Here is a 20,039-nt window from a genome sequence, read left to right on the forward strand (position 1 = left end):
TCCATATACCAATGCATTTTATAACAGTTACATTAAAACCGAGCATAGCCGCTTCTGTAGCTGCCCCTATTAGGAAAGAGTGTAAAGAAATGTTCAACTTTTCAAACTTCAAGCGTATCAGACATTTCTTCAATACTGCTTTAAGTTGATAAACCGTCATAGGTTTTCCATCCATATGTATTAGAAAGTGACTCAAAAAAGTTGGCCTTACAGCCAAATACTGTTGCATATTTATTTAGGTAGAAAAAAGACACAAGTCCATCTAGTTCAACCAACAAAAAAAAAAAAATCCCATATACATAATCCTATACACACAGTTGATCCAGAGGAAGGTGATAAACCCCAGCAAAGCATGATCCAATTTGCTATAGCAGGGGAAAAAATTCCTTCCTGATCCCCCGAGAGACAATCGGATTTTCCTGGATCAACTTTACCTATAAATGTCAGTACACAGTTATATTATGTACATTTAGGAAATAATCCAGGCCTTTTTTAACTACTTCCATACAGGGCATTTTCACCCCCTTCCTGCCCAAGCCAATTTTCAGCTTTCAGCGCTGTCGCACTTTGAATAACAATTGCGCGGTCATACTACACTGTACCCAAATGAAATTTTTATCATTTTTTCCCCACTAATAGAGCTTTCTTTTGGTGGTATTTGATCACCCCTGCGTTTTTTATTTCTTGTGCTATAAACAAAACAAGAGTGACAAGTTTGAAAAAAACACAATATTTTTTACTTTTTGCTATAATAAGTATCCAAATTTTTTTTTTTTTAAACAAATTTTTTCCTCAGTTTAGGCCGATACATATTCGTCTACGTATTTTTGGTAAAAAATATCACAATAAGCGTATATTTATTGGTTTGCGCAAAAGTTATAGTGTCTACAAAATAAGGGGATAGATTTATAGCATTTTTATTATTTTTTTTTTTTTTTACTAGTAATGGCGGCGATCTGCGATTTTTATCGTGACTGCGATATTGCGGCGGACACATCGGACAATTTTGACACATTTTTGGGACCATTCACATTTATACAGCGATCTGTGCTATAAAAATGCATTGATTACTGTATAAATGTGACTGGCAATGAAGGGGTTAACCAGGAGGGGGCGCTGTAGGGGTTAATGTGTTGCTAGGTAGTGATTCTAACTGTGGGGGGAGGGGATTCACAAGGGGAGGAGACCGATAGGTGTTCCTCTGTACAAGGAACACAGCATCAGTCTCCTCCCATCTGACAGGTCCTGCTCGGTTACCGGGCAATTGCGGGTGCCCGGTGGACATCACGGCCGCCAGGCACGCGCACCGGGACCCGAGCGATGCGGCGGGGGCGCGGCCCCTGGGCTGCCTGGAAGGCTGCGCCGTCATATGACGGCGCCCCAGAACGATAGCTGCACCGTCCCGCCGTCATATGACCGCGGGCGGGCAGCAAGTGGTTAAAGCAATCTACCGAGCTTGCCAGAATCAGCTCTTTAAGGAGTCTATTCCACATTTTCACAGCTCTGTGAAGAAACCTTTCCGTATTTGGAGATGAAATCTTTTTTCCTCCAGACGTAAAGAGTGCCCCCTTGTCCTCTGTGATTACCTTAAAGTGAATAACTCAACACCAAGTTAATTATATGGACCACTTATGTATTTGTACATGTTGATCATATCCCCCCTTAATCTCTTCTTCTCAAGAGGGAATAAATTCAGTTCCTCTAATCTTTCCTCATAGCTGAGCTCCTCCATGCCTCTTATCAGTTTGGTTGCCCTTCTCTTCACGTTCTCCAGTTCCCCGATATCCTTTTTGAGAACCGGTGCCCAAAACTGAACTACATATTCCAGATGAGGTCTTACTAATGATTTGTACAGGGGCACAATATCTCTCTCTCTGGAGTCCATACCTCTCTTGATACAAGAAAGGACTTTGCGCGCAGAGTGAAAACACACAGTTTAGAACCTATGTTTTTTCTCAAAGTGATCCATCTACCATGACTATATATACACAATAATTCTGCGCTACCAAAAGGGAAAAATTAAGCAGCTAACACAACCAGCAAGTGTAAACAATATCAAAAAACAAAATAAGTGTAGCGCTATGAAGAAGGGTCAAATATAGAGTCTATGGACTGACAGTTCAAAATGCATGTATCAAAAGGAAAGACATCCTTGGGAAAAAAATGAAGAATCCTCCGGAACAGATCTCATTGAGAATATAAACCATCTGGGGAGGAAGCCCACACACCACCACCAAAAGTGAAAAGGCTTACCGGACTCGGTGGACCCAACAAGGCATACGCCAAGTGGAGTCAGACAGGCTTAGATGGTGCTGGACTGCAGGTGGCCCGGGAGGGCAATGTTGGTGGAGTGACTTCCACGTGGCTGTGTTCCTCGAACGATACCGGACCCGAAGGTGTGGGGTGAGGCACACGTGGATCGTATCCCTTACACCCTCTCCAAGGTGCACATGTGATCTGTTCCAGAGGATTCTTCATTTTTTCCCAAGGATGTCTTTCCTTTTGATACATGCATTTTGAACTGTCAGTGCATCTACCATGGCCTAAAGAATCTGTTTTACTCTTTCTCAATAGAATATGAACAGAATCCAGTCTCAAAAGAACATCCTTAAACAATAGACCGAAGCTGTCCCTTTGTTTATGAGGAATCAATTCAGATACCATAAAAGCTAAAAAAAAACTGAGGTAAAACGCCAACTGAAACAGCAAAGCTTCATAAGGGGAGAAATACACATTGCTAATAGGGATGAGCCTAACACCCCCCCGGTTCGGTTCGCACCAGAACATCCGAAAATGCAAAAAAGTTTGTTCGAACACCGTTAAACTCTATGGGATACGAACGTGAAAAATCTAAAGTGCTCATTTTAAAGGCTTATATACATGTTTTTACCAAAAAGTGTTTGGGGACCTGGGTCCTGCCCCAGGGGACATGTATCAAAATGCAAAAAAAATGTTTTAAAAATGGCAGTTTTTTGGGAGCAGTGATTTTAAGAATGCTTAAAGTGAAACAATAAAAATGAAATATTCCTTTAAATATCGTGCCTGGGGGATGCCTATAGTATGCCTGTAAAGTGGCGCAGTTTTCTCGTGTTTAGAACAATACCACAGCAAAATGACATTTCTAAAGGAAAAAAAAGCAATTAAAAACTGCTTGCGGCTGTAATGTATTATCGGGTCCCGGCAATATAGATGAAAATCATTGAGAAAAACAGCATTGGGCCTTAGGCAGTGGTGGTGGTGCCAGAACACTGTAACCCCTCACAGTTACTCTTGTTGTGCGCAGGAACAGGCCCTGCTGTTAAATATTATATCAAGAATTGTAATTACATTCCCCTGTTAAACAGGGGCAGAAAAACTGGGCCTTAGGCAGTGGTGGTGCCACAACACTGTAACCCCTCACAGATACTCATGTTGGGCACAGGAACGGGCCCTGCTGTGAAATATTTGATAAAAAATTGTAATTACATGCCCCTGTTAAACAGGGGCAGAAAAATTGGGCCTTAGGCAGTGGTGGTGGTGGTGGTGCCACAAGACTGTAACCCCTCACAGTTACGCTTGTTGGGTGCAGGAACGGGCCCTGCTATGAAATATTATATCAAGAATTGTAATTACATGCCCCTGTTAAACAGGGGCAGAAAAACTGGGCCTTAGGCAGTGGTGGTGGTGGTGACACAACACTGTAACCCCTCACAGATACTCATGTTGGGCACAGGAACGGGCCCTGCTGTGAAATATTTGATCAAAAATTGTAATTACATGCCCCTGTAAAACAGGGGCAGAAAAATTGGGCCTTAGGCAGTGGTGGTGGTGGTGCCGCAACACTGTAACCCCTCACAGTTACGCTTGTTGGGTGCAGGAACGGGCCCTGCTATGAAATATTATCTCAAGAATTGTAATTACATGCACCTGTTAAATAGGGGCAGAAAAATTGGGCCTTAGGCAGTGGTGGTGGTGGTGCCACAAGACTGTAACCCCTCACAGTTACGCTTGTTGGGCGCAGGAATGGGCCCTGCTATGAAATATAATATCAAGAGTTGTAATCACATGCCCCTGTTAAACAGGGGCAGAAAAATTGGGCCTTAGGCAGTGGTGGTGTGGTGCCACAACACTGTAACCCCTCACAATTACGCTTTTTGGGCGCAGGAACGGGCCCTGCTATGAAATATTATATCAAGACTTGTAATTACATGCCCCTGTTAAACAGGGACAGAAAAATTGGGCCTTAGGCAGTGGTGGTGGTGGTGCCACAATACTGTAACCCCTCACAGTTACGCTTGTTGGGCACAGGAATGGGCCCTGCTATAAAATATTATATCAAGAATTGTATTTACATGCCCCTGTTAAACAGGGGCAGAAAAATTGGGCCTTAGGCAGTGGTGGTGTGGTGCCACAACACTGTAACCCCTCACAGTTACGCTTTTTGGGCGCAGGAACGGGCCCTGCTATGAAATATTATATCAAGAATTTCATCAGTCTATCAATTAAGGGGTCTGGTTAATTGCTCACAGGTGCCTATTTAACTTGTTATAGGACTCAGTCTGAGCGTGCTCAGTTTGAAGCTGTGGAGCTTGGTGTAAGTGGAGCTGGATTAAGTGGGAGTTAAAAACAAGTGTTAGAGTATACAAGTCTTGCTGTCTGTTGGTGTGTGTTGCTGTCTGTTGGTGTGTGTTTGCTGTCTGGTGTTTGCTGGGTTGCATTTTGGGGACTTTTCCTTTTAGTTTTTAATTTGCCTTTTGCTGTAATTTTTTAAATAGCTTTTTTTTTTTTTTTTTTTCTTGTTTCATCAGTCTATCAATTAAGGGGTGTGGTTAATTGCTCACAGGTGCCTATTTAACTTGTTGTAGGACTCAGTCTGAGCGTGCTCAGTTTGAAGCTGTGGAGGTTGGTGTAAGTGGAGCTGGATTAAGTGGGAGTTAAAAACAAGTGTTAGAGTAAACAAGTCTTGCTGTCTGTTGGTGTGTGTTGCTGTCTGTTGGTGTGTGTTGCTGTCTGTTGGTGTGTGTTGCTGTCTGTTGGTGTGTGTTTGCTGTCTGGTGTTTGCTGGGTTGCATTTTGGGGACTTTTCCTTTTAGTTTTTAATTTGCCTTTTGCTGTCACTTTTTAAATAGCTTTTTTTTTTTTTTTCTTGTTTCATCAGTCTATCAATTAAGGGGTGTGGTTAATTGCTCACAGGTGCCTATTTAACTTGTTGTAGGACTCAGTCTGAGCGTGCTCAGTTTGAAGCTGTGGAGCTTGGTGTAAGTGGAGCTGGATTAAGTGGGAGTTAAAAACAAGTGTTAGAGTATACAAGTCTTGCTGTCTGTTGGTGTGTGTTGCTGTCTGTTGGTGTGTGTTGCTGTCTGTTGGTGTGTGTTTGCTGTCTGGTGTTTGCTGGGTTGCATTTTGGGGACTTTTCCTTTTAGTTTTTAATTTGCCTTTTGCTGTCACTTTTTAAATAGCTTTTTTTTTTTTTTTTTTCTTGTTTCATCAGTCTATCAATTAAGGGGTGTGGTTAATTGCTCACAGGTGCCTATTTAACTTGTTGTAGGACTCAGTCTGAGCGTGCTCAGTTTGAAGCTGTGGAGCTTGGTGTAAGTGGAGATGGATTAAGTGGGAGTTAAAAACAAGAGTTTAAAACAGGAGGTTATAACAGGGGTCATAGTACCTGTGTAGTGTGAGTATCTGAGTGTTGTCTGAGTAGTGTGTGTGGATCGTTAGTACTTGTGTATTGTGTACCTGTGTATTGTCTTGTCGTGTACCTGTGTATTGTCTTGAGTATTAGTGCCAGGAAGCTAGTTGTTAGGTAATTTGGACAGGGTAAAATCCCCAAATCCTCACCAAATTTAATAGGTACGATGCCCGGCGGGTGTGGAGAGGCGACTCTTTGTACATCTTGCCGCATGTATGCGTTCCTTGATCATCCGATCGAGGGTGAATACTGCTGTGCAAAATGTAAGCACATTGTTTCCCTGGAAGCCCAGGTTCTGAATCTGGGGAAGCAACTGTCAGCACTGAGAAGTCCCTCCATACTAAAGGTGAGCCAGGAACGTACACGGCAGGTGCCGGCAGGGGCCAGCACAGAGGCGGGTGGAGACAAAGAGGTGCAGGCACTAGCAAAGAGTAGATGGGTGACAGTCAGGAGGGGTAGAGGGGGAAGTGCCAGGGAGGCCGATCCAGGACTGGAGCATCCCAATAAGTACGCTCCATTGAGTGACATTGGTGTAACCAGTCAGGGACCAGCACTGCTGGAGATGAGGGACTCTCCTAGCTGCCAGGGGAAGAACTCCTCCAGTGAGAGTGGGGGGGCAGCAAAGGGAAAGGAAAGACAGATTCTGGTGGTAGGGGACTCAATTCTTAGAAGGACAGAGAGGGCAATCTGTAACCAAGACCTGAAGCGCCGAACAGTATGTTGTCTACCGGGCGCTCGGGCTCGGCACATCACGGATCTTGTGGACAGATTACTGGGAGGGGCTGGGGAAGACCCGGCTGTCATGGTGCACGTTGGCACCAATGACAAAGTCAGAGGCAGATGGAGTGTCCTAAAGAACGATTTTAGGGACTTAGGAGCTAAATTGAGGAAAAGGACCTCCAAGGTAGTGTTCTCAGGAATACTACCGGTACATCGAGCCACACCAGAGAGGCAGAGGGAGATTAGGGAAGTAAACAAGTGGCTGAAGAGCTGGTGTAGTAAAGAGGGGTTTGGGTTCCTGGAGGACTGGGCCGACTTCTCAGTCGGTAACCGGTACTATAGAAGGGACGGACTGCACCTAAATGAGGAGGGTGCAGATCTGCTGGGAATGAAGATGGCCAAAAAGTTAGAGGGGTTTTTAAACTAGGCGATGGGGGGGAGGGTCCAGAGACAGTGATAGCCAGCGCGGAAGATATTCCAGAGGGTAGTATTGGGGGCATTAGTGGTAGGTTAACCAAAGCACAAAAACACAAGGTGAGTATAGTAGCAAGTCCAAGTTGTAATCTTGAAACACCCAATACGAGGACAATATGCGACCGGTCTAAACTATGTGGCATGTTCACCAATGCCAGGAGCCTGGCGGACAAGATGGGTGAACTAGAGATACTGTTGTACAAGGAGGATTTGGATTTTGTGGGAATTTCAGAGACCTGGTTCAACAGCTCTCATGATTGGCTGGCAAACATTCAAGGGTATACCCTATACCGCAAGGACAGAGAGGGTAAAAAAGGGGGAGGGGTATGCCTATATATCAAGAATAATGTACAAGTGAATGTGAGAGATGACATCACTGAGGGGGCTAGGGAGGAGGTGGAATCTTTATGGGTAGAGCTCCAAAGGGATGAAGCTAAGGGGAAAATAATACTGGGAGTATGCTATAGGCCCCCTAACCTGAGGGAGGAAGTGGAGACGAATCTCCTATCACAAATTGGATTAGCAGCAAGGATGGGAAGTGTTATCATAATGGGGGATTTTAATTATCCAGACATAGACTGGGCGGAGGGAACCGCGCATTCATTTAAGGCTCGCCAGTTCCTTAGTGTCTTGCAGGACAATTTTATGGGTCAGATGGTAGACGCACCAACTAGAAATAAAACATTACTAGATCTACTGATTACCAACAATACAGACCTGATAACAGATGTGGAAATACGGGGCAATTTAGGTAACAGCGATCACAGGTCAATTAGTTTCAGTATAAATCACACAAATAGGAGACATGAAGGGAACACAAAGACACTGAATTTCAAAAGAGCCAACTTCCCTAAACTACAAACCTTGCTAAAAGGCATAAATTGGGATAAAATATTAGGAACAAAGAATACGGAGGAGAGATGGGTTTGCTTTAAGAGCATATTAAATAAGGGCATTAGCCAATGTATCCCATTGGGTAATAAATTTAAAAGAGCGAACAAACATCCTGGATGGCTTAACTCCAATGTAAAAATGCATATAAAAGCAAAGGAGAAGGCCTTCAAAAAATACAAGGTTGAGGGATCATCCACAGCATTCAGAATTTATAAAGAATGCAATAAGAAATGTAAGGGTGCAATTAGGATGGCTAAGATAGAACATGAAAGACACATAGCGGAGGAGAGCAAAAAAAATCCCAAGAAATTCTTTAAGTATGTAAACAGTAAAAAAGGGAGGACAGACCATATTGGCCCCATAAAGAATGAGGAAGGACATCTGGTTACAAAGGATGGGGAGATGGCAAAGGTATTGAATTTCTTCTTCTCCTCAGTCTTCACGAGTGAATCGGGGGGCTTCAGTAACCAAAACTGCAGTGTTTATCCTCATGACACAACACAGGAAGCACCTACATGGTTAACAGAGGACGGAATTAAAATTAGACTTGAGAAACTTAACATTAATAAATCACCGGGACCAGATGGCTTGCATCCGAGGGTACTTAGGGAACTCAGTCAGGTGATTGCCAGACCGTTGTTCCTAATTTTTACAGACAGTCTATTGACTGGAATGGTACCAGCTGATTGGAGAAGGGCCAATGTAGCACCAATATTTAAAAAGGGCCCAAAAAACATCCCTGGGAATTACAGACCAGTTAGCCTAACATCAATAGTATGTAAACTCTTGGAGGGGATGATAAGGGACTATATACAAGATTTTAGTAATAAGAATGATATCATTAGCAGTAATCAGCATGGATTCATGAAGAATCGTTCTTGCCAAACCAATCTATTAACCTTCTATGAGGAGGTGAGTTGCCATCTAGATAAAGGAAGGCCCGTAGACGTGGTGTATCTGGATTTTGCAAAAGCATTTGACACAGTTCCCCATAAACGTTTACTGTACAAAATAAGGTGCGTTGGCATGGACCATAGGGTGAGTACATGGATTGAAAACTGGCTACAAGGGCGTGTTCAGAGGGTGGTGATAAATGGGGAGTACTCAGAATGGTCAGGGGTGGGTAGTGGGGTTCCCCAGGGTTCTGTGCTGGGACCAATCCTATTTAATTTGTTCATAAACGACCTGGAGGATGGGATAAACAGTTCAATCTCGGTATTTGCAGACGATACTAAGCTAAGCAGGGCAATAACTTCTCCGCAGGATGTGGAAATCTTGCAAAAAGACCTGAACAAATTAATGGGGTGGGCGACTACATGGCAAATGAGGTTCAATGTAGAAAAATGTAAAATAATGCATTTGGGTGGCAAAAATATGAATGCAATCTATACACTGGGGGGAGAACCTCTGGGGGAATCTAGGATGGAAAAGGACCTGGGGGTCCTAGTGGATGATAGGCTCAGCAATGGCATGCAATGCCAAGCTGCTGCTAATAAAGCAAACAGAATATTGGCATGCATTAAAAGGGGGATCAACTGCAGAGATAAAACGATAATTCTCCCGCTCTACAAGACTCTGGTCCGCCCGCACCTGGAGTATGCTGTCCAGTTCTGGGCACCAGTCCTCAGGAGGGACGTACTGGAAATGGAGCGAGTACAAAGAAGGGCAACAAAGCTAATAAAGGGTCTGGAGGATCTTAGTTATGAGGAAAGGTTGCGAGCACTGAACTTATTCTCTCTGGAGAAGAGACGCTTGAGAGGGGATATGATTTCAATTTACAAATACTGCACTGGTGACCCCACAATAGTGATAAAACTTTTTCGCAGAAGAGAGTTTAATAAGACTCGTGGCCACTCATTACAATTAGAAGAAAAGAGGTTTAACCTTAAACTACGTAGAGGGTTCTTTACTGTAAGAGCGGCAAGGAAGTGGAATTCCCTTCCACAGGCGGTGGTCTCAGCGGGGAGCATTGATAGCTTCAAGAAACTATTAGATAATCACCTGAATGACCGCAATATACAGGGATATGTAATGTAATACTGACACATAATCACACACATAGGTTGGACTTGATGGACTTGTGTCTTTTTTCAACCTCACCTACTATGTAACTATGTAAGAATTGTAATTACATGCCCCTGTTAAACAGGGACAGAAAAATTGGGCCTTAGGCAGTGGTGGTGGTGGTGCCACAACACTGTAACCCCTCACAGTTATGCTTGTTGGGCACAGGAATGGGCCCTGCTATAAAATATTATATCAAGAATTGTATTTACATGCCCCTGTTAAACAGGGGCAGAAAAACTGGGCCTTAGGCAGTGGTGGTGGTGGTGCCACAACACTGTAACCCCTCACAGATACTCTTGTTGGGCACAGGAACGGGCCCTGCTGTGAAATATTTGAGCAAGAATTGTAATTACATGCCCCTGTTAAACAGGGGCAGAAAAATTGGGCCTTAGACAGTGGTGGTGGTGACACAACACTGTAACCCCTCACAGTTACGCTTGTTGGGTGCAGGAACGGGCCCTGCTATGAAATATTGTATCAAGAATTGTAATTACATGCCTCTGTTAAACAGGGGCAGAAAAATTGGGCCTTAGGCAGTGGTGGTGATGGTGCCACAACACTGTAACCCCTCACAGATACTCATGTTGGGCACAGGAACGGGCCCTGCTGTGAAATATTTGATCAAGAATTGTAATTACATGCCCCTGTTAAACAGGGGCAGAAAAATTGGGCCTTAGGCAGTGGTGGTGGTGCCCTAAACCAAAAATATTGTTGGAAGCTAGCATCATCAATATTGAGGAGGAATAGGATAGGAATAGTCACTCATCATAGGCAGTCTTCAAGGGATCCCACATCCATAGAAAAATCTATCAGTTACATCAGCATCAGGTGCTTGATAGCTTCTGCTGATCCAAGACTGATTCATTTTTATGAATGTGAGTCTATCAATGAAGACTGTGGACAGGCGGACTCTATGATCCGTTACAAACCCTCCAGCAGCACTGAATGTGCGTTCAGAAAGAATGTTGGATGCAGGACAGACCCGTAGCTCAATTGCATATTGAGCAAGTTCTGGCCAGTGGTCCATCCTCAAGACCCAGTAACCCAGTGGATGGTCTGTTGGAAAGGTCTCCAAGTCTGCTCTTGCCCCAAGATATTCCTGCACCATGTAACGCAGACACTGGTGATGGTTGTTTGAACCGATTGGACCTTGGCACTGAGGACTGAAAAATTGTCTAAAGGCATCGGTCAGCTGGCCACCTTCTCCACCACTCTTTCTCTGACTGAACGAAGCCTCAGCAACAGGTTGTCCAGCACCAGAAAATTGTAACCTCCCAGGGTCTGGAAATGCATTGCACAAACCTTTCTTCATGGCCTCCTGAAGATGTTTCATCCTCTGCTCCCTCTGCGAAGGCAGGATTAATTCTGCAACCTTACCCTTGTAACGTGGATCAAGAAGGGTTGCAAGACAGCAATGATCCCTCTCCTTGATACCACGAATACTAGGGTCCTTTCGCAGGCTTTGCAGAATCAGTGAGGCCATGCGGCGAAAGATTGCAGACGCATTTGATTGTGAGTCCTCTGGGTCACTGAGGATAATGTTGTCAGGAACTACCTCCTCCCAACCACGTACAACTCCTTGGGTTTCTGGGGACTGAAAACCATCCCTTAAAGACTGCTGCTGAGTGTTATCCTCTACGTCCATGCTGACAAAATCCTCCTCCTCCTCTTCTTCCTGTGTGTTTGGCGGGCCCACAAGAATGCTATCTGGATAAAGGGGGCCTTGAGAGGTAAGGAAGTCCTCCTCTTCCTTCCGCTGTTCTGCCTCAAGTGCCCTGTCCATTATTCCACGCAGCGTGTGCTCCAACAGGAAGACAAGAGGGACAGTATCACTGATGCATGCATTGTCGCGGCTCACCATCCTTGTGGCCTCCTCAAATGGTGACAGGACAGTGCATGCATCCTTGATCAGTAGCCACTGGCATGGCGAAAAAAAGCCAAGCACCCCTGACCCTGTCCTGGTGCCATACTCACACAGGTACTCATTGATGGCCCTCTGCTGCGAGTGCAGCCGCTGCAGCATGTGTGGTGCAGGCAGTGGTGGTGCCACAACACTGTAACCCCTCACAGTTACGCTTGTTGGGTGCAGGAATGGGTCCTGCTATGAAATATATCAAGGATTGTAATTACATGCCCCTGATAAACAGGGGCAGAAAAATTGGGCCTTAGGCAGTGGTGGTGGTGCCACAACACTGTAACCCCTCACAGTTACGCTTGTTGGGTGCAGGAACAGGCCCTGCTATGAAATATTATATCAAGAATTGTAATTATATGCCCCTGTTAAACAGGGGCAGAAAAGTTGGGCATTAGGCAGTGATGGTGGTGGTGCCACAACACTGTAACCCCTCACAGTTACGCTTGTTGGGTGCAGGAACGGGCCCTGCTATGAAATATTATATCAAGAATTGTAATTACATGCCCCTGTTAAACAGGGGCAGAAAAATTGGGCCTTAGCCAGTGGTGGTGGTGCCCTAAACCAAAAATATTGTTGGAAGCTAGCATCATCAAAATTGAGGAGGAATAGGATAGTCACTCAGCATAGGCAGTCTTTAAGGGATCCCAGGTCCATAGAAAAATCCATCAGCATCAGGTGCTTGATAGCTGCTGATCCAGGACTAATTCATTTTTATGAATGTGAGCCTATCAACGGAGTCTGTGGACAGCCACACTCTATGATCCGTTACAAACCCTCCAGCCAGCAGCACCAAATGTGTGTTCAGAAAGAACGCTGGATAGATTAACAAGTGCGGTAGGGAAATGTGCCTGCTAAAATCAGATGGAGGTGTACTGATAGCAGATTGGCTGCAGATTGGCTCAGTGCAGGTTTTTGCAGAGGACTGGAGGTATAGTGGGGTTGGAGATCCCAGATTAGGAGCAAGGAGAAGTCTGCCTGCATCAAAAGGAAGGTGGGACTTTGAATTGAAGCGGTTGAAATGCAGAGGTAATGGTATAAATATAGAATTTTATTGGTATCAAATTATTAAATTACGTTTATTACATATATGTACAAGATGTGGGCACGATAGTACAGAGGTGTAAAAAACATAGCTGAATAAAATAAATTCACAACAATCAAATGGATAGTATGCGACAGCAACACGGCCTAAACAGGCCAAACACAGCATGCTCGGCACCTGTATAGATGATCGCATGGTAAAAGATCAAAAGATAGCTGGGTTCATATGGATAACATCATAGGCCATAATGAATGTGTCTGTAGCATCATGTAGCTCTACGCGTTTCGTGGATTCATTTCCACTGCCTTTTTCTTTGATGTGGGTCATTCAAGTGCTGTTGCCAACGGACTGCATGGGAGGTCATATGTCTGGTCAAGCATGCGAAGTCCAAGTGGCTGCTGTTCTGGCCACGCTTGATCCGCTTCAGACATAGGTTGCAAACAGCAACAATGTGGTCTGCTGCACACGTGTCAAAAAAGGCCCACACCAAAGAACTTTTCAAAATCAGCGAGGTGTCAGCAGCGCCCTGCACCTGCGGATCTCTGCGGTGTGATGCAGTAGGGTGGCTGCCCTTAAGCTGCCCCCTAGAGGACATCCTGCCTCGTTGGAGTTGCACTGTATTGTGTGCTGTGTACACCACCAGAAAAGTAGTAGCAACTGCACTACGGCTGCACTGTATTGTGTAATATGTACACCACCAGAAAAGTAGAAGCAACTACACTACGGTTGCACTGTATTGTGTAATGTGTACACCACCAGAAAAGTAGTAGCAACTGCACTACGGCTGCACTGTATTGTGTAATGTGTACACCACCAGAAAAGTAATAGCAACTACACTATGGTTGCACTTTATTGTGTAATGTGTACACCACCAGAAAAGTAGTAGCAACTGCACTACGGTTGCACTGTATTGTGTGCTGTGTACACCACCAGAAAAGTAGTAGCAACTGCACTACGGTGGCACTGTATTGTGTAATGTGTACACAACCAGAAAAGTAGTAGCAACTGCACTATGGTTGCACTGTATTGTGTGATGTGTACACCACCAGAAAAGTAGTAGCAACTGCACCACACTGCACTATATTGTATAATGTGTTCACCACCAGAAAAGTAGTAGCAACTGCACTACGGCTGCACTGTATTGTGTAATGTGTACACCACCAGAAAAGTAGTAGCAACTGCACTATGGTTGCACTGTATTGTGTAATGTGTACACCACCAGAAAAGTAGTAGCAACTGCACTACGGCTGCACTGTAATGTTTACACCACCAGAAAAGTAGTAGTAACTGCACTACGGTTGCACTGTATTGTGTAATGTGTACACCATCAGAAAAGTAGTAGCAACTGTGCTATAGCTGCACTGTATTGTGTAATGTGTACACCACCAGAAAAGTAGTAGCAACTAAACTACAGTTACACTGTATTGTGTAATGTATACAAGACCAGAAAAGTAGTAGCAACTACACTATGGTTGCACTGTACTGTGTAATATGTACACCACCAAAAAAGTAGTAGCAACTGCACTACGGCTGCACTGTATTGTGTAATGTGTACACCACCAGAAAAGTAGTAGCAACTGCACTACGGCTGCACTGTATTGTGTAATATGTACACCACCAGAAAAGTAGAAGCAACTACACTACGGTTGCACTGTATTGTGTAATGTGTACACCACCAGAAAAGTAGTAGCAACTGCACTACGGTTGCTCTGTATTGTGTAATGTGTACACCACCAGAAAAGTAATAGCAACTACACTATGGTTGCACTTTATTGTGGAATGTGTACACCACCAGAAAAGTAGTAGCAACTGCACTACGGTTGCACTGTATTGTGTGCTGTGTACAAAACCAGAAAAGTAGTAGCAACTGCACTACGGCTGCACTGTATTGTGTAATGTGTACACCACCAGAAAAGTAGTAGCAACTGCACTATGGTTGCACTGTATTGTGTGATGTGTACACCACCAGAAAAGTACTAGCAACTGCACTACAGTTGCACTGTATTGTGTAATGTGTACACCACCATAAAAGTAGTAGCAATTGGACTATGGTTGCACTGTATTGTGTAATGTGTACACCACCAGAAAAGTAGTAGCAACTGCACTACGGCTGCACTGTATTGTGTAATGTGTACACCACCAGAAAAGTAGTAGCAACTGCACTATGGTTGCACTGTATTGTGTAATGTGTACACCACCAGAAAAGTAGTAGCAACTGCACTACGGCTGCACTGTAATGTGTACACCACCAGAAAAGCAGTAGCAACTGCACTACGGTTGCACTGTATTGTGTAATGTGTACACCATCAGAAAAGTAGTAGCAACTGCGCTACGGTTGCACTGTATTGTGTTCTTCGTACACCACCAGAAAAGTAGTAGCAACTGCACTATAGCTGCACTGTATTGTGTAATGTGTACACCACCAGAAAAGTAGTAGCTACTACACTACAGTTGCACTGTATTGTGTAATGTGTACACCACCAAAAAAGTAGTAGCAACTGCACTACGGCTGCACTGTATTGTGTAATGTGTACACCACCAGAAAAGTAGTAGCAACTGCACTATGGTTGCACTGTATTGTGTGATGTGTACACCACCAGAAAAGTAATAGCAACTGCACTACAGTTGCACTGTACTGTGTAATGTGTACACCACCATAAAAGTAGTAGCAACTGCACTACAGTTGTACTGTATTGTGTAATGTGTACACCACCAGAAAAGTAGTAGCAACTGCACCACACTGCACTATATTGTGTAATGTGTACACCACCAGAAAAGTAGTAGCAACTGCACTATGGCTGCACTGTATTGTGCAATGTGTTCACCACCAGAAAAGTAGTAGCAACTGCACTATGGTTGCACTGTATTGTGTAATGTGTACACCACCAGAAAAGTAGTAGCAACTGCACTACGGCTGCACTGTAATGTGTAATGTGTACACCACCAAAAAAGTAGTAGCAACTGCACTACGGCTGCACTGTATTGTGTAATGTGTACACCACCAGAAAAGTAGTAGCAACTGCACTACGGCTGCACTGTAATGTGTAATGTGTACACCACCAAAAAAGTAGTAGCAACTACACTACAGTTGCACTGTATTGTGTAATGTATACACCACCAGAAAAGTAGTAGCAACTACACTATGGTTGCACTGTACTGTGTAATGTGTACACCACCAAAAAAGTAGTAGCAACTGCACTACGGCTGCACTGTATTGTGTAATGTGTACACCACCAGAAAAGTAGTAGCAACTGCACTACGGCTGCACTGTATTGTGTAATATGTACACCACCAGAAAAGTAGAAGCAACTACACTACGGTTGCACTGTATTGTGTAATGTGTACACCACTAGAAAAGTAGTAGCAACTGCACTACGGCTGCACTGTATTGTGTAATGTGTACACCACCAGAAAAGTAATAGCAACTACACTATGGTTACACTTTATTGTGTAATGTGTACACCACCAGAAAAGTAGTAGCAACTGCACTACGGTTGCACTGTATTGTGTGCTGTGTACACCACCAGAAAAGTAGTAGCAACTGCACTACGGCTGCACTGTATTGTGTAATGTGTACACAACCAGAAAAGTAGTAGCAACTGCACTATGGTTGCACTGTATTGTGTGATGTGTACACCACCAGAAAAGTACTAGCAACTGCACTACAGTTGCACTGTATTGTGTAATGTGTACACCACCAGAAAAGTAGTAGCAACTGCACTATGGCTGCACTGTATTGTGCAGCCATAGTGCAAAAGTAGTAGCAACTGGACTATGGTTGCACTGTATTGTGTAATGTGTACACCACCAGAAAAGTAGTAGCAACTGCACCACACTGCACTATATTGTGTAATGTGTACACCACCAGAAAAGTAGTAGCAACTGCACTACGGCTGCACTGTATTGTGTAATGTGTACACCACCAGAAAATTAGTAGCAACTGCACTATGGTTGCACTGTATTGTGTAATGTGTACACCACCAGAAAAGTAGTAGCAACTGCACTACGGCTGCACTGTAATGTGTACACCACCAGAAAAGTAGTAGCAACTGCACTACGGCTGCACTGTAATGTGTACACCACTAGAAAAGTAGTAGCAACTGCACTACGGTTGCACTGTATTGTGTAATGTGTACACCATCAGAAAAGTAGTAGCAACTGCGCTACGGTTGCACTGTATTGTGTTCTTCGTACACCACCAGAAAAGTAGTAGCAACTGCACTATAGCTGCACTGTATTGTGTAATGTGTACACCACCAGAAAAGTAGTAGCAACTACACTACAGTTGCACTGTATTGTGTAATGTGTACACCACCAAAAAAGTAGTAGCAACTGCACTACGGCTGCACTGTATTGTGTAATGTGTACACCACCAGAAAAGTAGTAGCAACTGCACTATGGTTGCACTGTATTGTGTGATGTGTACACCACCAGAAAAGTACTAGCAACTGCACTACATTTGCACTGTACTGTGTAATGTGTACACCACCATAAAATAGTAGCAACTGCACTACAGTTGTACTGTATTGTGTAATGTGTACACCACCAGAAAAGTAGTAGCAACTGCACCACACTGCACTATATTGTGTAATGTGTACACCACCAGAAAAGTAGTAGCAACTGCACTACGGCTGCACTGTATTGTGTAATGTGTACACCACCAGAAAATTAGTAGCAACTGCACTATGGTTGCACTGTATTGTGTAATGTGTACACCACCAGAAAAGTAGTAGCAACTGCACTACGGCTGCACTGTAATGTGTACACCACCAGAAAAGTAGTAGCAACTGCACTACGGTTGCACTGTATTGTGTAATGTGTACACCATCAGAAAAGTAGTAGCAACTGCGCTACGGTTGCACTGTATTGTGTTCTTCGTACACCACCAGAAAAGTAGTAGCAACAGCACTATAGCTGCACTGTATTGTGTAATGTGTACACCACCAGAAAAGTAGTAGCAACTACACTACAGTTGCACTGTATTGTGTAATGTGTACACCATCAAAAAAGTAGTAGCAACTGCACTACGGCTGCACTGTATTGTGTAATGTGTACACCACCAGAAAAGTAGTAGCAACTGCACTATGGTTGCACTGTATTGTGTGATGTGTACACCACCAGAAAAGTACTAGCAACTGCAATACAGTTGCACTGTATTGTGTAATGTGTACACCACCAGAAAAGTACTAGCAACTGCACTACGGCTGCACTCTATTGTGTAATATGTACACCACCAGAAAAGTAGAAGCAACTACACTACGGTTGCACTGTATTGTGTAATGTGTACACCACCAGAAAAGTAGTAGCAACTGCACTACGGCTGCACTGTATTGTGTAATGTGTACACCACCAGAAAAGTAATAGTAACTACACTATGGTTGCACTTTATTGTGTAATGTGTACACCACCAGAAAAGTAGTAGCAACTGCGCTACGGTTGCACTGTATTGTGTTCTTCGTACACCACCAGAAAAGTAGTAGCAACTGCACTATAGCTGCACTGTATTGTGTAATGTGTACACCACCAGAAAAGTAGTAGCAACTACACTACAGTTGCACTGTATTGTGTAATGTGTACACCATCAAAAAAGTAGTAGCAACTGCACTACGGCTGCACTGTATTGTGTAATGTGTACACCACCAGAAAAGTAGTAGCAACTGCACTATGGTTGCACTGTATTGTGTGATGTGTACACCACCAGAAAAGTACTAGCAACTGCAATACAGTTGCACTGTATTGTGTAATGTGTACACCACCAGAAAAGTACTAGCAACTGCACTACAGCTGCACTGTATTGTGTAATATGTACACCACCAGAAAAGTAGAAGCAACTACACTACGGTTGCACTGTATTGTGTAATGTGTACACTACCAGAAAAGTAGTAGCAACTGCACTACGGCTGCACTGTATTGTGTAATGTGTACACCACCAGAAAAGTAATAGCAACTACACTATGGTTGCACTTTATTGTGTAATGTGTACACCACCAGAAAAGTAGTAGCAACTGCACTACGGTTGCACTGTATTGTGTGCTGTGTACACCACCAGAAAAGTAGTAGCAACTGCACTACGGCTGCACTGTATTGTGTAATGTGTACACAACCAGAAAAGTAGTAGCAACTGCACTATGGTTGCACTGTATTGTGTGATGTGTACACCACCAGAAAAGTACTAGCAACTGCACTACAGTTGCACTGTATTGTGTAATGTGTACACCACCAGATAAGTAGTAGCAACTGCACTATGGCTGCACTGTATTGTGCAGCCATAGTGCAAAAGTAGTAGCAACTGGACTATGGTTGCACTGTATTGTGTAATGTGTACACCACCAGAAAAGTAGTAGCAACTGCACCACACTGCACTATATTGTGTAATGTGTACACCACCAGAAAAGTAGTAGCAACTGCACTACAGCTGCACTGTATTGTGTAATGTGTACACCACCAGAAAATTAGTAGCAACTGCACTATGGTTGCACTGTATTGTGTACACCACCAGAAAAGTAGTAGCAACTGCACTACGGCTGCACTGTAATGTGTACACCACCAGAAAAGTAGTAGCAACTGCACTACGGCTGCACTGTAATGTGTACACCAGTAGAAAAGTAGTAGCAACTGCACTACGGTTGCACTGTATTGTGTAATGTGTACACCATCAGAAAAGTAGTAGCAACTGCGCTACGGTTGCACTGTATTGTGTTCTTCGTACACCACCAGAAAAGTAGTAGCAACTGCACTATAGCTGCACTGTATTGTGTAATGTGTACACCACCAGAAAAGTAGTAGCAACTACACTACAGTTGCACTGTATTGTGTAATGTGTACACCATCAAAAAAGTAGTAGCAACTGCACTACGGCTGCACTGTATTGTGTAATGTGTACACCACCAGAAAAGTATTAGCAACTGCACTATGGTTGCACTGTATTGTGTGATGTGTACACCACCAGAAAAGTACTAGCAACTGCACTACAGTTGCACTGTACTGTGTAATGTGTACACCACCATAAAATAGTAGCAACTGCACTACAGTTGTACTGTATTGTGTAATGTGTACACCACCAGAAAAGTAGTAGCAACTGCACCACACTGCACTATATTGTGTAATGTGTACACCACCAGAAAAGTAGTAGCAACTGCACTAAGGCTGCACTGTAATGTGTACACCACCAGAAAAGTAGTAGCAACTGCACTACGGTTGCACTGTATTGTGTAATGTGTACACCATCAGAAAAGTAGTAGCAACTGCGCTACTGTTGC

The 20,039-nt window shown here is 43.8% G+C and overlaps 1 protein-coding gene across 1 annotated transcript in view; it reads left to right on the plus strand.

Moving 5' to 3' along the window:
* Positions 1-20,039, plus strand: part of NDUFAF2 (NADH:ubiquinone oxidoreductase complex assembly factor 2) — a 249,402-nt gene that overhangs the window by 3,234 nt on the left and 226,129 nt on the right. The window lies entirely within an intron of this gene.

This window comes from Aquarana catesbeiana, linkage group LG01, assembly GCF_042186555.1.
Source record: "Aquarana catesbeiana isolate 2022-GZ linkage group LG01, ASM4218655v1, whole genome shotgun sequence".
Lineage (NCBI taxonomy): Eukaryota > Metazoa > Chordata > Amphibia > Anura > Ranidae > Aquarana > Aquarana catesbeiana.